This window comes from Lissotriton vulgaris, unplaced genomic scaffold, assembly GCF_964263255.1.
Source record: "Lissotriton vulgaris unplaced genomic scaffold, aLisVul1.2 SCAFFOLD_1158, whole genome shotgun sequence".
NCBI classification, from domain to species: domain Eukaryota; kingdom Metazoa; phylum Chordata; class Amphibia; order Caudata; family Salamandridae; genus Lissotriton; species Lissotriton vulgaris.
Window position 1 is genome coordinate 527,475 of NW_028252352.1, and position 15,219 is coordinate 542,693.

The window sequence follows — 15,219 nt, forward strand, 5'->3', positions numbered from 1 at the left end:
GACTTCGACAGGAAACATAAAATAAGGCACTATTAAAACTAGTATTAACCAGACAAACAATATTATAAGAACACATATGAAGCAATCACCAAGACACCTTTGTCTAATTAAACCTTAATTTTGATTACCAGTCTCGATTCTATCGATTTTACGCAAAAATTCTAAAATGATGCAGTAATAATTAATTAGCAATTGATTAGTACGGTTTGTGTCCCCCACACACTTTCCGAGCTTCAGGTTACAGCTTATTTTCAAACCTCCTCTCTTTTATACTTCCTGCACCCCTTTTCTTAAGCACAGTTCATTTAGGGTGGCTCAGATGATGAGTTGTCTTTTGAACAAAGCATGATGAAATAATTTTCCCAGTCATTCGTTGTAGCAGCCAAATATGTCCACTCGGGTGCCTTATACTTTTTACTTGAGATTCGTGCTCTTTTTGTTCTGCGTTACTGTGTTATCTTCTCCATTAATATTGCTTTGTTCATATTGGCTAGAGACTTCAATTGCAATTGCTGGAATCTTTTCATTTAAGGTATATTTCAACTTTTGAACTCCTCTAAGTAATTTATCATCTTTTCCTGCTCGTTATCCTAAAGCACTGTCTACTCGTCTTGATTCAAGACTCTGCTTAGCTGATTTCTTTTTTCTTTTTTTCTGTCTCTTTCAGGGGCAACTCTCTATCAGCTTCGACAGTGACAGTGTTGAGAGACCCAGTAGCTTGTGCCCACTCTACTTTATTTTCAGTCTGCTCAGGTTCTCTTTGTTTACCTTTAACTTACTCTGTACTTTCAAGTGGACATGGGACTCGAAGAGTATGACTTGCTTGAATCCAGTTAGGTAAGCCACCACATTTAACTGCTGTTGTTGTCACAAGAATTACTTAATATGGCCCACGCCAACGAGGTTCCAAACAAGACTTCCTCACAAGCTCCTCAATGAGCACCCAGTCTCCGAGATCCAAATCATGCGCTTGTTCTTGTTGAACAGTAGTCGCGACTTCTCCATCCTGATGAGATACAGAACGCACCATGTCAGCCAATCCTTTACAATAATCGAGAACCAAATCATCAGTTATGTTGACAGGTTGATTTCGTGGGACTGTTGGCTCTCTTATCCCTTCCCATATACATTTAAGTGGGATTAGTCTAGTTCTTCTGTCTGGGATACCTCTCAAACTCATTAACACCAATGGCAATGCATCAGGTCATTTCAGTGTTGTGGACGCACAAACCTTTGCTAGTTGTGCTTTTATTGTGCCGTTGATCTGCTCAACCGTGCCAGATGCCTCAGGTTGATAAGCACAATGCAGTTTTTGCTTAATTTGCAAGGCAGAACAAATCATTCGAATCACTTCATTATTAAAATGAGTTCTTTTATAAGATTCTTGGTATAATTTCTCTAAGAAGCAGTTTAGCAACAGTTAAGCTGTCATTCCTCAACCCAGTGTGAAAACAGACAAACAATCACTAACATACTTTAACTCATGGCAAGGTGGCATGTCTATAAAATCTATTTGCATACACGTAAATGGACCTGCTGCTTTTCCAATTTGACCCAGACTAACAACCGTCTTCCTCCCTGCATTTTGTTGTTGGCATGTTATGCAACTGTGACATAGGCTCTCTGCACTGACTCTAAATTTAGGATTAAACCATGTCTGTTTGAAAAGTCTAATCATGGCATCTCTGCCTAAATGTGTTGGACCATGAAAAACTCTTGCCATTTGTTATATAACAGATTATCTATCAATATTGGTCTTCAATCTGTGTAAATCCACACTTCGTTATCTGCTCTTCTGGTACATCCTGCTTTGATCCACCCTTCTCTTTCTGTGCTTCTAGCTACATCTTGTAATTCTCTAATTTCTCCCCATGTTTCAACAGATGAGAACATTAATTTACATTCTGCCTGATCAGATCATTCTTTCAAATGCTCCCTATTGATTGTATATGAGTTTTGAGCACAAAAATGGGCAATATTGTTGGCATATCTGTTGCCAACTGTGACATAGTCACAATCAGATTTATGTGCTGGACATTTCACCACCCCAATTTGGGCTGGCAATTGTAGTGCCATCAATAGATCTTTTACACACTCTCTATTTGGTATGGGTGAACCCGAATAGGTCAAACATCTACGTTGGGACCACAACTGGCCAAAATCATGCACAACCCCAAAACCATATTAACTATCCGTAAATATGGTTACTCGCATTTGCTTCGCAAGACAACAAGCTTTTCTCAGCACAATCACTTCTGCCACTTGTGCTGAACTTACTCCTTTCAACCATGACGCTTCAATGACACTTGTCACTGTACAAATCGCATATGCAGCTCGCAAAGTACCATCAAGATCTCTCAAATATGATCTATCCACAAACAAAACAAAATTTGATTCAGGTAAAAAAGTATCTTGTATGTCAGGTCTTGGTTTCATACACAACTCAGTCACATTCAAACAATCATGATCTGTTTTGTCCACTACCACTTCACAACTTGGAATTGGCAACAAAGTGGTTGGATTCAAACTTGTGCATCTTGTCACTGCAACAATTTCCGCTCCCAAAATCACCTGCTCATATTTTGTTAACTGACTGCCTGTAAGATGCTGTGTGCGAGATTGTGTTAGCAAATTCTCAAGTGAATGTGGCACATACACTTTCAACAGATGTCCCATTACAATCTTTTCACTCTGCTCCAAACTCATACAAGTAGCAGCAACTGCTTTCAGACAACCATGTAAGGCAGCAGCTACAGGAGCCAACATGGCCGAAAAATATGCCACTGGATGGCGTGCTGTTCCATGCATCTGCGATTGAACTAAAAGTGCACAACCATTGCGTTCGCTACAAAACAATGCAAAATCCTTATTGAAGTCTGGCATCCCCAATGCAGGTCCCAATCACAAACTGACTCGCAGTTCAAGAAATGCTTTTATGCATTCATCATCAAGATGTACGGGATCTGACACTCTTTGTGTGTCAATCTTCGCATTAGCTTGGCTATCAGTAAAACAACTTGCAATCCACTGCCTGCAATATCCAACCATTCCCAGGAACATTTGTACTTCTTTTTGGGTACTCAGCGGATTAATTTGCAAAATGGCATTGATTCGATCTTGAGATACTTTCCCGATTCCTTATGGGAAAGTATGTAAAGCACACCGTCACTTTAACCTGTATTATGTAATTCAAGACGTAAGGTGGCTAGATTTGGGCCTATCAACATGGTTTTAAACTGTATATATCAGATTGTTTTTTGAATTATGTGAAGAGAAGTTCTCTTGTTTTAAGATGTAATTGTGTTTTTTTTTGGGTTAATTATGATCCTGTGATTGCAGTGATTTTAAGTAATCAAGCAATAAAGATGATATATATATATATATATATATTACCTACTGGCGGTCGCCAGTAGGTATATATAGTTAGGATTTTTTCCCTATGGGATTTCTGAAAATTCTATGCCTAATAACTTTGGCGTTTGTGGACGGAATTGGCTGAAATTTTCAGGAAAATGGCACATTTTGTTTCTGAGCAGCCCTTGAAAATTTGGGGGGGTTTTGTGGAGGGGGGGCCGAGAAAAAAGGGGGGTCCCAAAACGCGTTTTTTCCATGTTAATTTCCATAGGGCGGTTGGACTCACTTTTAGCCCGAACGGCTGAATGGATTTGCACGAAACTTGGCAAAATTGTAGGGACTGTTAGCCCGATGTGCCTTTGCTAGGTCTCAATATATGTGCTTCAGTGGATTTTGAGAAATTAACGTTTAAATCAAGATATATATCTGTAACAGCGCTCCGGGCAGCGATCCGGTTAGCGAACCTTTCGCGTATCGGAACTTTGCGATGCGAAGCTGATTGGCCCTCCGGTGTCTGTCAACATTCTAAATAGTCCGGAGCGGCCGCCATCTTGTCTCTCGGTAGGATCGAGAGACAAGAGGAGGCCAAAACAAAGGGGGAAATTACCATAAGGGGGCATAGTAGATCCTCGTTGACCCCCTAGGTTTTATGTGGAGGTTTTAAAAGGGCCTAGGAGGGTCCAAAAAAAAAAATTATTTTTTTTGCGTGGTAAGCACCAAGTTCGCGAACCGGAAAGCGTTCTGGGCAGCGAACTTTAAGGATAAAAGAATGATAGACTTTTCTAATACTGTATGTTAATTATTTGTTGTTTTTGTTCGTTTTTTTATTTATTTATTTATTTTGATTTAAAAAAAATTATTTATTATTTTCATAGTTCATTAAAACTTCCAGCATTATATCATCTGGTATCTCGTCAAACATGGATGTTTCTGTCTCTTGTAAGGTTTGAATAAATTGTTCGTCAAAAGATTGATCCATAAAATCTTCATCCACATTTTCTTCAGTTACAATGTCTTCGGATGTAATCTCGAAGGAAACATTAGTTTTTTCTTGCTCCCCTTCCATTTTTTTGCTGTAAATTGCATAAAAAAAATAATTAAATTAGAAGAGTTAGGGCACTGTTGGGTTTAAGTTCAGACAGGTAGTTCTGTTTTTTTAACAGTGAACTTAAAGTAAGTAAATTCATAATTATAGCAGAGAAGTGTAAGTCAATCAATAAATATAACAGAGGAGTCTATCTGTATCTATAACTATAGCAGGGGGACAGTAAATAATTATCAAAAAACGTTTTTACAAATTAATTTAAAGTGCCACTTACAAATTATCAATTTAATTTACAGGGAGGTGAAAAGGCTCTTGAAATGTAGTTCAGGAAGTAGTAGTCAAAATGGCTGTGTTTCCTTCTCTTCCTTTATATATATTCAGGTACATAACCAATCAAATGTCAGGAAAAAAAAAATGAAAATGAAAGTAACATTTTCATTGGTTGTCAATTCCAACACTTCAGATGTGTTTTGTGAAGTAATTTACCTCACGGTACTTAGAGAGGTCTACAGGCTTAATGGCTAAATGGAATTTCAATCAAATTTGTGAAAATGAAAGGGATTGTTATGTAGTATGAGCTAATCTATATTTGGTGAGAGTGTCTCTAGTCGTTTTTCTGTAAATTACTTTCCCACCTTTTTTTAGGACCGCTTTCCGGAAAGCGGCCCGGTTAGCGAACCTTAAGCGTCACGGGAGTCCACCATTTTGTGTTTCGGTCGCATTAAGATACAAGATGGAGGGCAAATAATGTTTAGAATGGGTAGAAGGGGTCATGGTAGACTTATCTTGACCCCCTAGGTTTTCTGAGGGTGGCTGAGGAGGCTTATATGTGCGGAAAAAAAACATTTTTTTTAAAAATCCGCGAGGTTAGCTTTCGGTTAGCGAACCGGGTTGTCGTAATTGGCCCGCTTGGATTAGCGACTAGCTGAACCTACACGTTGTCCTCCTTAACTTGGCTATATACGATAAACGCCATTTTTGAATGTTGCAGCGGCCATCTTAGACCATGAGCGGCCTCGTGGCCGACGTGCCCTTTAGTCCTTTGTCCGTTCCACTGACCACTCTCATCTGCCCAGCAACAGGCTATTTTTAGTACTGGTCAAGCCACACATGCGCAGTTCTTACTGACCCGTAAACCCTCAGGAATGTGCCGCTAACTGACCAACGGGTTTGAAACCCACCAATGAGCTGGCAGTGTTCCAAAACATGACCATATATGTCTCTAAAACTGTGTCTTAACTTATGCCGCCTATCTTTTATTGCCCCAAAATTGTATATAAACGGGGTCACACCGGTGTTCGGTGTGATACCTCTTGCATTACCGAAGGGTGCTGTTTGAGTGTACCACCACCCCATGGGGTCTTAATAAACTTGTTCTTTGCATTTTACAGTTTCCGTGCCAACAGTTCTTGTGTGTAAGTGGGTAATCTCTGGAGCGTGTAGGCCTTGGGAACCCCGAAATACTTCAATTAGCGACCACGAAGGGACTCATCGGCGACTTGGATGCCCGAAGGAGAGGTCGTGACGAAGGCTTGGAAATCCGCCATGGGCGCGCGCTGCCACGAGTGACCCGAGTCTTGGCTGCCACGGTGTTTTTTCCTTTCCTTCCGATCTGACCTTCCAGGTGGCGCCGGTCTCCGACTGAGTTTTCGAAGTGTCCGCATCACTGAGAGAGTGCCGTTTGGCTGATTTGGCTTACAAGACCTTGGCAGTTGGAACCTGGACAGTTGAGTATTTGGTAAGCTTTGTGTTCGGTAAGGTAGTCTTCGGACGCTTACTGAAGTCCTACGAATTGTGTTCGGTAAGGTAGTCTTCGGACGCTTACTGAAGTCCTACGAATTGTGTTCGGTAAGGTAGTCTTCGGACGCTTACTGAAAATCTGTGCTTTGTGATCGGTGAGGACGCTTGCCGAATTCTATGAACTTTGATTTGAGTTAGCTAACATTTTGAATTTGTGATCTTTGAACTTATATGTGTAGTGCACTTCACATAGGCAGGCATGTAGAGATGTTTCTCTAACTTTGTTTTTTCCTTTGAGCGGCACAATCGTGAGAAGAACTGTAAGTGCCATTTGGTCCGGTGTCACGCTTTCGTGATACTCTTTGAACATGCCTGTTTTTAGCACACTCCGGGGAATGTGTTGTTTAGGAGATGGTACCTCAATTAGGTTAGCGGAATCACAGCCGGCTCCCCCAGAGGGAACACCAAATAGGGAGATGTATATTAAGTTTGGCCTCCCCCCTATTATGTACGGTAAATTATGGCATAAGTACACTAAGGCCGATCCCGAATTGCAATGGCCCCTACACGGGTCGTACGATTTGAGTAAAATCCAATTTGTAGAGCAATGTATGTTTCAACGCAGGTCTAGACAAAACATGTTTGATTGTGTGCGAATGTGGGAGAAAGCGGCGCGTGAACGAATGAAGCGTGAGGTTGCCTTGGCGGACAAAGAGCAGCGCAAGGCTGCTCGGGATAAGGCTTTACAGCTGGAGGAGAAGGAGGCTCAGGAGAAGAAAGAAAGGGAGGAACGGGAGCGTAAATTGCTAACGACTGGTCAATTTCCTATTCGCCGACCACTTTATCCTGTCCTTAATAATGAAATTGATGATTTTTCTTTGTTAGATCGGTCACCGCCTCCGTACGTTACGCCGACGGCTCCAGCTGTGGATTCTGATGATGACGGACGGGATAAGTTGGGCAAGAAGGGTGTATCGGCCCTCAGGTTTACCGCGGAGAGGTCCGCTCATTTACGTAGTTGGGCTCGCAAAGTGAATAAGCATAATGTTACTCAGGATCAATTGATATCAGAGAAAACGGGGTGGTCGGATCTTGAATTAATGTATTTTTTGTCCAGCCTAGCGGATGAAGTTGTAAGCGCATATCGTGAGTTTTCTGATACGTTAGAGCCTAAAGTTTTGTCGGTGTATCGTGAGAATTTAGCTAAAGGTGATTTTGATCTTACAGATGTTGATGACCTGTTCAAGCATTTGATCGCGCTGCGGGATGAGACAACCCATTTGCGACAGGAACGGAAACGGAGGCAAAAGGAGTCTGTGCCGGGAAATGATGAGGCGGTTAAGGAGTGTTCTCTTCGTGGTTCAGATAAGAGCTCTGCGTTGCATGTTATGCCTATGCGTGAAGCGGCGCCTTTGTATGTTCCACCAAAAGGGGAAGGTACGGATGATGATAAGTTGTCGAAGGATGCGAAAGGGTATTTTGTGTACAATTGGGTATATACGCCATGGAATAGGGCAGATGTTATGGCACTGAAAAACTCTTTACCTGATCTCCGAAAGAACCCAGCGGCATTCTATGAGGGGGTAGAGGGGGCTATATCGTCTTGTGTGATGACTCTTGTAGATATAGATTTGTTTTTTGGGCTAATTTTACCACCTGATATGTGGAGGCAAATTCGTAAAACTAATGATGAAACGATTTTGGGGGGGACCTGGAAAGAGATAAATGCTGCAGATTTAGATAGAGAACCAGCATGTAAGCCTTGTCAGCTAATTCTAGATCTTCCGGCAGCTATTTTGCATAAATTGAAAACGCTCGTTCCTGCCAAAAAGATAGATTGGACCATGTTAACGTCGTGCAAGCAGAAACTAGATGAAACAGTCTCAGATTTCTTTACACGCTTCGAAGAGGCATTTCATGATTACAGTGGTCAATCTTTAACTGACGATACGGGTCGGCATTTGTTTGTAGATAAGTATGTGGCTAATCTCCTACCAGAGATTGCTAAGCGATTGAAATTGAGTGAAAGTTCCTGGGCCACGGCGACCCCTGCGTCCTTGTTAACTATGGCTCAGTATTATGAGCGGCAGGAGGTGGAGGCTAAAGAAAGTGTAGAGAAAAAGACGAAAGAATTGAAAACGAAGGTGATGTTGGCGCAGGTTCGGGGAACACAGGGTAGAGGGAATGAGAGAGGTAGACGAGGTGGAGGTAACGCATCGTATGGTCGTACGGACATTGCGGAGGATCAGTGTGCTTATTGTAAGGAGTTTGGGCATTGGGCCGACGATTGTCCGGTACTTCGTGAACAGCGTAGCCAGCGTGGGCGAGGTAGTGGAAGGTCAAGAGGAGGTTATACTGGAATGAGAGGTGGAGGAGGTGATCGTAGACAGGTTGAGGAGAGGGGCCGTGGCCAGGACGAACGAAATACGTTTGATAGACGGAATCAATATCAGATTTTGGAAGGAGAGAATGTGGAACATCAGGATTATGTGCATGCATAGGATTGCGTAGGATGGGGTAAGGAATCAGTTGAAGTGCCAGTAGATCAGCAAGGTCCATATGTAACAGCGAGTATTTTGGGTTCTACTGACCAGTTTCTAGTCGACACAGGAGCTACTCGTAGCGCTCTGTCGAAAAACTTGGTTCCGAGGGCTCCCCTGTCTGGCGAAATGATTACGTGTGTAGGGTTTGATGGCACACCCTCCCCCAGCCCATTGTCCAAGCCCCTTGCATTATGCATTGACAAGTACTTTAGTTTTGGCCAATTTTTGTTATCGCCCCATACCCCAGATAATATTTTGGGCATTGACTTGCTTAAATATTTTCGAGCAACAATACGCTGCGCTCCAGAGGGAGTGCGGGTTATTCTGAATGATAACTACCCTGACCCTGATGATTGCCCTGAACATGACAGATTTTGTGTCATTTTAGATGTTCCCGCTTTGGCCTCTCTGCCGCACACGTTGTGGGCGACATCAGATACGGATGTGGGAGAGATGCGTATTCCACCAATACACATTACCGTTAAGGAGGGGGCCCCCCTACCACGAGTGCCACAGTATAAGATCTCGAAGGAAGGCGAAATTGCACTAACACACATTGTCCAGGATTTGATTTCTGCAGGGGTGGTGGAGGAGGTCCCTTATAATGTCTGTAACAGCCCTATCCTACCAATTCTTAAGAGAGACTCAGATGGCAAGATCTATCGATTTATTATTGATTTGCGTGAAATAAATAAAATTGTCATTCCCCAATACCCAGTGGTGTCCGATATTACGACCTTGCTTACATTGGTTCCTCCGACGGCCACCATTTTCACTGTTATCGACCTAAAGAATGCGTTCTTTTCTATCCCTGTCCATCCAGATAGTAGATATCTGTTTGGTTTTACGCTCAATAATAAATCATATAGATTTTGTCGAGTTCCCCAAGGATATACTGAGAGCCCTAGCATCTACAGCCAGGCTTTGAAACGACAACTAGATTCCTTTGAATTGCAGTCTGGCGTTGCGCTCATCCAGTACGTGGATGACCTTCTGCTTGCCGCCGACTCCTATGCACAATGTGAACAGAGTACGCTTGCGTTGCTTTCCTTTTTGGCACAAAACAATCACAAGGTCTCCAAGAAAAAGCTTCAATACTGTAGACCCCAGGTGACCTACCTCGGTCATCTGTTGTCTAAGGAGGGGAGGGCATTAACATCTGATCGAATTCAAGCAATTTTAGACACACCAGTCCCCCGCACGCAGAGAGATGTGCGTGCTTTTATAGGGTTGACATCTTTTTGTAGACAATGGATTATGGGTTTCTCTCATATCATAAAACCTCTGCTAGCATTATTGTCCAAAACCACACTGTGATCCTGTCCCGCGTCCAACCCCGCCGGGACTACACACCCCTCCTGACTCACCGGTATCCAGGGGCCCCCACAACAATCCCCGCTACCGAAAGCCCGTAACACACCACCATGACGGGGCGGCAACAGTGACTCGAAGTATCCCGCCCCTCTCTTCCATGCAGGAACCAATCCCCGGACGCCGCCAACAGGAAGCAATTGAATGCGACCCCGGAAGTCCCACCCCTACAACAGTGAAAAGCAACCCCAGCGCCCAGGACCCGGTCGGAGTATCGTGGCAGGATTCTCAGGCAGACGGAGAGGACGACGGAGCAGAGAGAGCGGAAGAAGACGTATGGTCAGAAGACTGGTGGAGTCCTTGAGGAGGTGGCTGAAGAGCGGCCGTAGTCCATCGGAGGGCTACGGCGGACCGCGTGAGTACCTAGTACCCCTTTCTGAACACCCTAGGTGCTCAGTGTATATAGTGTAAAGTCTCTCCTATTTAGACACGGAGCACGCTAGGGATACTCTCACTGTATATTTTAGTAAAGCACGTTCACTGCATTGGCCGCTCCCCTCACTCACCCTTCGGACACCTTCTCTATTCCCTTCCTCCTCCTTCGCCCTCCTTCCTCCCCTTTTCCGCACTTATCTTCGTTTCTTGGTCCCACACGTATCCGGTGGTGGTGTCGGAAGGACTGCTGTTCCACAGTACTGGTCTAACGGTCCCTTCTTTCTCTTATTGCCCTCCGAGGTACCTCCCCGACATCTGATCCAACGCGAAGGCCAACAAGACGGGATCCGGGACAAGGAAAGAAGGACCGGACAAAGACCCTCCTCGCGGAAGTACAAGACCCGACGTCCCGGGAGTCACACCACCTGTTGTTCTGGGACTTACTTGTATTCTTTAATAAACCACCATAGCTCACTATATACGGCCTCCTTGCCTGCTATTTCAGCCTGCGACATCCGCCCCTTCACAGTTGGTGTCAGAAGTGGGATACGCTGAAAGCATGGAGGCCGTCATGAAACGCATGGCCGACTCCCAGGAACAACTCGGGAAGTTAATGGAACAATTCCTAAAGACCGCAGAGGACGACCGGGGCCAGCTCCATGACGTGCTCAAGGGTCAAGGAACTGTACAGGAACAGGCCCTGGGCAAACTAGCCGACGCTATCGGACAACCAAGACCAACAGCCTCCCTGCCTTCCGTAGTGCTACAGAAGTACGTCCCGGGGGAAGACCCGGACTACTTCTTTACGAACTTTGAGAGACTCGCGCAGGCAGCAAACTGGCCCACAGATCGATGGGGCCAATACCTCGGTCCCCTTCTGACGGGGGATTTACAGGCCGCCTACCAGCAGGCCAATATCCAGGGCAACAATCCCTACGCCGACATTAAACGCTGTATCCTGGAACGTCTTGGTGTTGATGACGACACGTACAGGATAAGGTTACGACAGGCCAAAGAAGGACCCCAAGAAAATCCCCGGGCTCTGTCCTTCCGGATTAAGGACCTCACTAACCGGTGGCTGAGACCAGAGACCTCCACCAAAGAAGACATCCTAGAAAAAATCTACTTAGAACAGTTCTTGAACTCCCTACACCCACCAACCCAGAGGTGGGTGCGCAAACACACCAGGCTCAACCTCGAGACGGCGGTTGAAATAGCCTGTGCATATGGACGGGCCCAAGACATGCAGCGTCACAAGGAAGAGCCCGTCCACCGACCACATCCCCTGCCATCCATCCGTCCTCCCCGTCCCCTGTTACCCCGAAGACAAGAACCAACACCTCTAATGCCCTCTCCGATCCCGTACAGGCCTCCCAATCCAGGCCCTCAGTGCTACAACTGCGGCAACTTTGGACACATTGCACGGGTGTGCCCCCAGAAGGAGGTACCGATGGAGATAGGCTTTGCTAGGAACTACATATGTCATGTACCAGGGGACACACCCCCTGCCTTCCATTGCCCCGTGTCTATTGAAGGCCAGGAGGTCCTCGCCCTTGCCGACACTGGCTGCCGGCAGAGTGTCCTCCGCCCTCAAGATCTGACTCTATCCCTTGGGAAACCTACCGGAATGGTGGCTATACAGTGCGTCCACGGGGACACAAAACAGTACCCCACCGCTCAGGTACGGGTGCAGCACCCCGGAGACCCTGGTACTGACCTCACAGTCGGTCTTGTGCCGGCCTTGCCCGAACAAGCCATCCTGGGAAGCGATTATCCTGGCCTACCCCAGCTCCTTCAGGATACCACCGACTCCCTTGTCCAGTGGTGGAAAGAGGCACCATATTCCCAAGGTTTGCCTACGACCCTTAAGGAGATCAAACCACGGAAAACAAAGACCCAGAAAAGGAAGGAGAAGAACAACCCAGCCTATGCCTACCCTGTGACCGTCGCAGAACACCCATGGCAAACCGACCAAGAGTTCAGGGCGGCCCAACAGGAGGACCCCCTTCTTCAAGAGGCGTGGGGAAGGGCCCTGGACCAAGAAGACCCGACACAAGTAGGTCCCTACTTCTTCAAACAAAAGGGGTTGTTATATCGGAAGGGAGGGCCTCTTCTGAAGCCACAGTTATTGATCCCGGGCCCCTTCCAGGACAAGGTCCTTTTCCTAGCACATAGCCACCTGTTGGGAGGGCACTTCGGGGATGAAAAGACTAGTCAAGCGATACTGGACAAATTCTATTGGCCTGGGGTACATCAGCGGGTAAAAACCTATTGCCGCGAATGCGCCATATGTCAGAAAACCAGTCGATATCGACCACCCAGGGTTCCTCTCAGGCCACTCCCACTCATTGACGTCCCATTCAGCAGGATAGCGATGGACATAATAGGACCCCTCCTTCCCTCCCGCAGTGGATGTCGCTATGCACTGGTCATAGTGGACTATGCCACCCGTTTCCCTGAGGCTTTCCCGTTACGGCAACCCACAGCACAACATATAGCCAAAGCCCTGATCACGATGTTTACCCGGGTGGGGTTTCCCCGGGAGATTTTAACTGATCAGGGCACACCTTTTGTGTCCTCTCTTCTCAGACAGGTCTGTGCGCAACTGGGCATCAAACAGATCAGGACATCAGCATACCACCCGCAAACTGACGGTCTGGTGGAGCGTTACAACGCTACCTTGAAGCAGACGTTAAAAAAACTGATAGGGTTGGAAGCCCGACGCTGGGAAGAGATGTTGCCACTCGCCCTTTTTGCGATACGCTGCAAAACACAAAGTAGTACGGGATACTCGCCCTATGAACTGTTATATGGTCGGCCTCCTCGCACTCTCCTGGACATGGCACAAGAAGCCTGGGAGGCAGAGCCCGACCGCACTCGACCCTTGCCCGAGTATGTAGAGAACCTAAAAACTCATTTGGCCGAGATACGCGAAATAGTCCAACAGAACCTGGAGAAAGCACAAGATGCACAAAAAAGACAATACGATAAAGGAAGCCGAACCCGTGTATTCGCCATAGGCGATTTGGTCCTTCTAATGATGCCCTCCTCGGACCAGAAGCTCCTAGGACAATGGCAGGGTCCCTACGTCGTTCGGCGTCAGGTGACCCCTGTCACGTATGAGGTGGAGCTGGATCCCACAAGGGGCACAACCCAAATATACCACGTCAACCTTCTAAAAAAATGGGAAGGACCCCGTCCTGTCCTTACCGGGTCAGGCCTTCCCTCTGTTTGTCCCTTTGATTCCTGCCTAGATCCCTCCCTATCCCCTGAACAGACAAGGGCCCTCCGTGTCGCTCTGGCACCCGTCATCAAGGTCTTCTCTTCCTGTCCAGGAAGGACCTCGGTCACCGCTCATTGCATTGAGACAGAACCCGGAAAGGTGGTACGATTGAGACCCTATCGAGTCCCAGAGTCCCGCAGAGCAGTTATCCGAAAGGAGATCGAGGACATGCTCACGATGGGGATCATCGAACCATCGGTCAGCGACTGGAACTCCCCGATCGTCCTTGTTCCCAAACCCGACGGGTCGGTCAGGTTTTGTATCGACTTTCGGGAGGTCAACAAGGTGTCTACATTTGACACCTATCCCCTGCCGAGAGTCGATGAAATGGTGGAAAAAATAGGGAAGGCCAAATATATTTCCACCCTCGATCTCTGCAAGGGGTACTGGCAGATACCCCTCAGAGACCAGGACAAAAAGAAAACCGCCTTCTCTACACCTGAGGGGCTGTTCCAGTTTCTTGTTATGCCTTTTGGGCTTCACGGGGCCCCTGCCACCTTCCAGCGAGCCATGAACCAGGTCCTGCGGCCGCATTCCCAATACGCAGGAGCCTATTTGGACGATATCGTAATTTACAGTAACAGCTGGGAGCAACATCTAAGACACGTTTTTGAGGTGGTGTCCTCCCTGGGTTCCTTTGGGTTCGCCATTAACCCCGCAAAAACCACCCTGGCCGCCCAAACCGTCCAATACCTCGGTTTCCTTCTCGGCGAGGGGCTTATCCGACCCCAGAAGGCCAAAACCGAGGCGATCCAGACCCTGCCTTTCCCACGAACAAAGAAAGACCTACGGGCGTTCCTAGGTCTCCTGGGGTATTACCGGAGGTTTGTTCCTAATTTTTCCCAGAGGGCGGCCCCCCTCACTGATCTCCTGAAGAAAACCACGCACACAGACCTCGCCCTTAAGGAACCCACTCCTGAGTTATGGCAGGCATTCACTGACTTGAAGAGAGCACTAACCTCCAGCCCGGTCCTGGTTAGCCCTGACTATACCTTGCCATTTATATTACAGACTGATGCATCTGAACAAGGATTAGGCGCTGTCCTCTCCCAAGAAGACGAAACAGGGAACGAAAGGCCCATCCTCTTTCTCAGCCGCAAACTATTCCCCAGGGAAAAGAATTATGCTGTCGTTGAGAAAGAGGCATTAGCGATCAAATGGGCCATCGAAAGCCTTAGGTACTACCTGGAGGGACGGGAATTCACGATTTACACCGATCACGCCCCCCTGGAGTGGATGGCTCGGAACAAAGGGCATAATGACAGAGTCCTCCGCTGGTTCCTGTCCCTCCAACCCTACCACTTCAACACTCGCCACCGGAAAGGCACAGAGCAAGGCAACGCTGACTTTCTATCCCGCTACCCTTCCTCTCCGACCCGTACTAGTAGGACAGCTAGGGGAAGGGTATGTGATCCTGTCCCGCGTCCAACCCCGCCGGGACTACACACCCCTCCTGACTCACCGGTATCCAGGGGCCCCCACAACAATCCCCGCTACCGAAAGCCCGT